This window comes from Schistocerca serialis, chromosome 2 (genome assembly GCF_023864345.2).
Source record: "Schistocerca serialis cubense isolate TAMUIC-IGC-003099 chromosome 2, iqSchSeri2.2, whole genome shotgun sequence".
In the NCBI taxonomy this organism is placed as follows: Eukaryota; Metazoa; Arthropoda; class Insecta; order Orthoptera; family Acrididae; genus Schistocerca; species Schistocerca serialis.
The window spans coordinates 305,369,204-305,375,203 of record NC_064639.1 but is presented as its reverse complement, the minus strand read 5'-3'; positions in this window follow the sequence as shown (position 1 = coordinate 305,375,203).

Below are 6,000 nucleotides of genomic sequence, written 5' to 3'. Positions count from 1 at the left end.
ATGTGGTAGAATGGGTAGACTTGGTTTCAAATCCCAGACAACATTTCTACCTGAAAGCATAACGCTATTAGCGACTTGTGTGTGAGCCTTAGAGTCAAGACCACTTTTTATGGAGGGTGTCAGTAACACAGTTGCTACGATTGTGTTTTTAATAGTGCAGTCCTCACGTGAAATACATGGTGTGGGCTGTAGAATGCCTCTGTGGTCAGCATCCAATGTCGGTTCTCAATAGTGTTCCTTGAAAAGAACATCGTCTTTCCTCCACGGATTCCCATTTGACCTACCTGGTGAGTGTAATCCGACAACCGAAAAGAAAAAAAAATAGTCGCCTTGGAAACTGACTCATGAGCAATTTAATTACTTAGCCTATCAAATTGATATCAATGACATGCCACCTGGTGGGTGGAGGAGATGGCTAGGGCACAACAGAAATTCTTGACAGGCATTTCTTTTTTTCTGTTAACGAAATTTCAATCTCCTACCTACACAGGACGAGACAGGCTCTCACGATTTTTATCGTAAATGCTAGTATGATATAGCATCGCATTGGTAAAACGGGACCGGACAGACTGTAGAAAACAGCTACATCCTCTTGAATTATAGCTTGTTGTCTAATGTAAAATGAATGTGTTTGTTCAGACATGTGAGGCAATGGCATGAAAGATTGTCTGAAATGTTTGTAAGACACACATGCATGACAGTTTACTTACAGACACTGAACACGAGAGATGCTCTCAGACTGTGAAATTTATTCAACAAGCTGAAAGTAATAGCTTAATATAGATTTCTTTTTTTTTCCTTTGTGGTTTAAATTCTCGCTTTTTCTTTACGCTGGTGATGGTTGCGAGATAACGAGTACATTCTGCGGTGATCGGTAATTTTCGCAGCAAAATAGTCGAAGTACTTTCTTTTTAATTTTACGCGGCGTGGACATGTCTCTGCTGATCATTTGTGATCGAAGGCAGTGCATTTCGTTGAACGTCACAAAACAGTGAGACGTTAATTGTATGCTGCAGTCGAACATAACAACTATACCTTTTTTGCTCATAAAACTAAAAGAAAATGGACTACCTATTTTCGTGGAAAAAAGACATTTTAAGTCGTCATAACTGTGCTTTCCTCTTTTAATGGTTGCTTTATTATAGGAGTCGTGTTGATGCTACAGTACAGTACTTGGAATAGCTTGGCGGGAGTTCTCTAAGAGGTCGCGGCTGGCCCTTTAGATAAGCAACCTGTGGTCGGGATAGCCCCCATTTATCACAGTTTTGCTCTGAGGGATGCCGTCATTGTGCTCTATTGTATGTGTAGCTGACTGCCTGCAGTGTGCTCGCCAGAGCAGATTGTTCAGATGGCTCTGAGCACTATGGGACTTATCTGCTGAGGTCATCAGTCCCCTAAAACTTAGAACTACTTAAACCTAAGTAACCTAAGGACATCATACACATCCATGCCCGAGGCAGGATTCGAACCTGTGACCGTAGCGGTCGCTCGGTTCCAGACTGAAGCGCCTAGAACGCCTCGGCCACTCCAGACGGCGGCCACCTTTGCACCCGCATGCAATTTTCCCACCTCATTTTAAACGTCTTCAAAAATGGTTCTGAGCACTATGGGACTTAACATCTGTGGTCATCAGTCCCCTAGAACTTAGAACTACTTAAACCTAACTAACCTAAGGACATCACACACATCCATGCCCGAGGCAGGATTCGAACCGGCGACCGGAGCGGTCACGCGGTTCCAGACTGAAGCGCCTAAAACCGCAGGGCCACACCGGCCGGCTTTAAACGTCTTATAGCCCTTTTTGCAGCCTGGTGGATACAGCACTAGATATCCAATAATAAACCGCCCAAGAGCGAAGCTGTAACTCGGTTTTGTTTTTTGGTCACGTAGCCGCGTTCGCACATGAGTCACTGACTTGGTATCTGATGATGGCTGCTTGCTGAAACGTATTGTGCCCTTGGAAGCAAATTAGTTAAAGATGAAACTTAGACGGAAGTTGTAATAAAAGATACATATTTATACTCCAATAATTGAAGTAACAGTACAACATAGGAAAGCGTAATGATGAGCCCTCCTTACGAACGGTATTGCAGCAGCTGACTGACCCAACATCATAATAACTACATATTGATATTAAAGCTCCAGTTAGCGTAGCACTCTAAAGCTAACGAGAGGATGAGAAGAAAAACAAATAAGATAGCATGTATAAGATAAAGGAGGTACTGCCTTGATCGTACTCTAGATAAAGCCGCTCACATCAAGACCTTACAAAATATTGTGCAAGGTACTGCATGTAATACCATTGTCCGATATATTAAAATCAGAATGATCACTTTTATTTTTAACCTAGTAAGTTAAACTTGACCCTGATCGTATTTCCGGGACTGGGCCAAGTCAAAAATGTATTTCGAAGAAAAGTAACTGAATTGAACGTTCTTCTGGCGTCAAGGGAAACTTAGAAGGAAAATTAAACATCTGGATAAAGCTAGGAAAAGGCTAAATAAACATTGCATTGAGATTAGTGAAGTGAGTCGTAAGACACTAAATATTCGTGCTCGTAACAGTGAATGACAACGTCGTTAAGTGAAGACGAAAAGGAGTGTAAAGCAGATATAAACACAAAGTATGTTAGTACAGGGTGCTTTGTGACACAACTGTTCTTGTGGGAACCATCACTGCACCGTGTAGGATGTCTAAAGATGATGTCGTTAAAGTTAGAGAAAATATACCGTTGTCGAGGAATCGAATAGCTATTAAAATACTATAAAATTTGTTTCTTGGGAAAGTGGATCAGATATTGTTTCTCCGATCAACAAGCATAGAGATTGTTGAATGCAGCTCTATATTGCCGTTGGTACTCAGCTGCCTTTTTCATTTTAGCATAACTGCTACATCGCACTTCAAAAATGGTTCAATGGCTCTGAGCAATATGGGACTTAACATCTGAGGTCATCAGTCCTCTAGAACTTAGAACTACTTAAACCTAATTAACCTAAGGACATCACACACTTCCATGCCCGAGGCGGGATTCGAACCTGCGACCGTAGCGGTCGCTCGGTGCCAGACTGAAGCGCCTAGAACATCTCGCCCACAGCGGTCGGCCATCGCAGGTAACGAATCTGCTTATATTGTGTGTTTACACAGAACCGCCCCTTATTCTTATAGGAGACAGTAGGGGTCAAAATTAGAAAAAAAGCATCAGTAGTGAATATGTCCGGAAACAATGCTTGCTGAGACGCAAAGCACTGTACTTGTGTCCAGAGCGGCCCTCACTCATTAAGCGCCCTGTTTTCTTATACGATCTTAAGGCGAGTATCAAGAACTGTATTTGACAATGGAATGCGAAGCAATTCTCAGAAAACTCGTATATTAAACATAAATCCATTGACATGGATATCTTGGAATAAAGTTTCTTTTAATTCCGTATTTGTTAACAAATATAAATATTAATTAATACATATGAATAGCAATTTTTCATAAATATAACATCTATTGATTTTTAGTTAGCTACTAACCGTGGAATGGTATGGATTTTTGATCGGAGAGTGACAAAATACTGAGTTAACAGTTTAAAAAAAATAATAATAAATTTGCATTTTAAAAATGTCAAAAGACAAGTCACAAGTCAACAAAATCGATAGTAATTACTACAATGAAAATGGCAACATTTACCAAAATCTTTGAAGTTTGTAGACAACCCCTTCATATAAGAAAACCAATGTTAGCGAGCGATCTTGATTTTGAAAAATTACTGTAGCATTTAAAGGAAAACCAACGATGGAAAACGTATGGCAGTCTTCACTCTTCAGGTGTAAAATAAAAGCACGTTAATTCAAAAAATTAGTTTCTTTTAAATGGGTGAATACAGAAATGACAACTTTGCAGAACTCTCAGCATTAAAATATAAAATTCCTTTTGCCCTTTGCAAACAAGTTCATCATTTTACAGTTAGGCTTAAAATATTTTGACATGAACTGTTAACACCGAATGCTGATCCACATAAAAATCTACGGCAAATTTAACCCTCAACGGAGAAAGGTAAGCAGCGTTAAATGCGAGAACACAAATTGAATTTTGGTCAGCGAAGATGACATTTTGCCGGCCGGGGTGGCCGAGCAGTTCTAGGCGCTACAGTCTGGAGCCGCGCGACCGCTACGGTCGCAGGTTCGAATCCTGCCTCGTGCATGGATGTGTGTGATGTCCTTAGGTTAGTTATATTTAAGTAGTTCTAAGTTCTAGGGGACTGATGACCTCAGCAGTTAAGTCCCATAGTGCTCAGAGCCATTTGAACCATTTGCAGATGACATTTCGTGAATGGCAACAGCCTTTTACGTTCTTTAGCTACGCGTAACAAAGCTGGTCGTCGTTTTCTCGCTACACTTTTGTTTAGCTGCAAGTTCGTCCCAAAAGCACAGCATCCACGACAAAGGAAGCAAAAATGTAAGAAAAAAGTAACACGTAGGCTCCGTAGAGACAAACGCACGACCGTGAAGGCAGATGGAAGCAATGACTCTTCAGCTGTCGCATGGACACTGTTTCCTTTGTACGCCCATCCGTAGCTGCATATAAATACTGGTGCAGCAGCATCCACAAGCAAGGCAGCCAAAAGGAGAAGCGTGCCGTTTTCGAAGTCGCAAACTCACGATTGTATAAGCTGAAGAAAGGAATAATTCTCCAACTGTCGTATGCCCTCTTTTTCCATAGCCACCGATAACACGACGAATTGGACCTCCGTATTCGATGAGCGACCACAGTTTCTAAACAGAATGCCCGACCCATGTGGACCAGAAAGGGCGCGGTTGTTAAGTGAGATCGGCGAGCGACTCCGCAGCCTCTGGTGATACGCCGAGCAAACTGTCTCTTGGAAAAGCCGAGCAAGGAAGTTTTATATTCTGGAAGAATAAACACGTGCACGGCCCAATTTGATAGACGCGCAAAATACTTTATTGAGAAAAATGAAAAATTTGTATACTGCAGTAACACTTATCAATCTCCAAAAATACCTCAAGTGTCACTTGACACTGATGCAGAAATGTGTGGGTTACGAGGAGCTGTTCTGCCGCTGTGCCCCCATTCTTTATAGCTCTCTATGCATAGACATTGTGCTAGCTGGACTCATGGTAGGGTTTTGGAACCTACGAAAGATTCCTTCCTTTGATTTAGTGCTATTGTTTACAACAACCTTCCGTATTCCTCGACGGTCACTGTCCATCTGAACATGAGGTTTTGTCAGATCTTGGTTTAGCTGTCTGGTATTCCTTCGAGTTATCACTTCAGTCACATCACCAACAGTCGATTTGGGCAGCTTAAGAGGGGTTGAACTGTTTCTGATGGCTTTATTACCCATGTGAAATCCAGTAACTAGTTCACTTTCGAAGTGACTGAGTTCTGCTGACCGACCGACTATGCTGTCACTGCGTCTCTGCCGACAACACAGCTCTCCCCTCCTCCTTTTATAATGGCGGGTCTAGCTCTTATGACATCCAGTGGTCAGTTTTTCGTTGATGGTGGTGTCCGTATTCTTTTGATCACGTAGCATTGTATTCTATTCTACGACGTTAATCGACTGCACGCCGGATGACATCCTGAGGTGCAGAGGTTGAACCAGCGACTTGCTGATTGTGGTAGACCTCGCATAGATCGCAAGGTTGCCGAGCGACTGTTGCAACGAGCTGAAGATGATCTTGAGACAAGTGTGCGGTGATTTGCAGCCGTTCAAGGCATAAAACGCGCTCTTGCGTGGCCCTTTCTGCACAAAGAGTTAATTTATTGATATCAGTTACAACGTTTTTGGGCTTCTAGGCTACAAGACCATTGCGCTAGATTACAATTCTGTCAATATACTGTAAGAAATGTGGTGCTACAGAAGAATGCTGAAGATTAGATGGGTAGATTATATAACTAATGAGGAGGTATTGAATAGGATTGGGGAGAAGAGAAGTTTGTGGCACAACTTGACTAGAAGAAGGGACCGGTTGGTAGGACATGTTCTGAGGCATC